We start from the raw sequence: 620 nt of genomic DNA, 5'->3' as shown, positions 1-620 counted from the left end.
CGTGTTGGATTCCTCTGATGGTGAACTACCTTTACTTGGATCCAAAAGAGTCTGTTAAATACAAAAAAAAATAGCATTGTAGACCTAAAGACTGGTGGGAATTATGAGTCTGAGGCTGGATTTTGAAAACTTTTGTACTTTTTGGGCATTTTTACGCTTGGTTTAAACTTTTAACCCTTAAACAGTAGTCTTACCGGTGCTTCATTTCGCACTTCACATAAAAAATTACTGTAACTCCTGAACCGTTTGCACTGTCCATGAAATATCCACGAAAGCTTAGACCCCGACCTTTCCGACACTATATAATACACACAGTCAGCAATTGGTCTCAGTGGAGACGTCCATGACGATGGTGTAAGAAGGTGAGCAGACTGGCTTAAGGTGGAATTTAGAAGATAGAAAAACCTGTTGGATTACTCTGATGGTAAACTACCTTTACCTGGACGCAAAATAGTCTGTTAAATAATCCAAAAAATTAGCGTTGCAGACCTCAAGACTGGTGGGAATTATGAGTCTGGGGCCAGATTTGGAAAAGTTTGGTAGTTTTAGGGCATTTTCACGCTTGAACTATTTAAATTACTGTAACTCCTGAACCATTTACGCTAGCCACAAAATTCAGA

This window comes from Sphaeramia orbicularis, chromosome 2, assembly GCF_902148855.1.
Source record: "Sphaeramia orbicularis chromosome 2, fSphaOr1.1, whole genome shotgun sequence".
In the NCBI taxonomy this organism is placed as follows: domain Eukaryota; kingdom Metazoa; phylum Chordata; class Actinopteri; order Kurtiformes; family Apogonidae; genus Sphaeramia; species Sphaeramia orbicularis.
Note: the sequence above shows the minus strand (reverse complement) of the source record.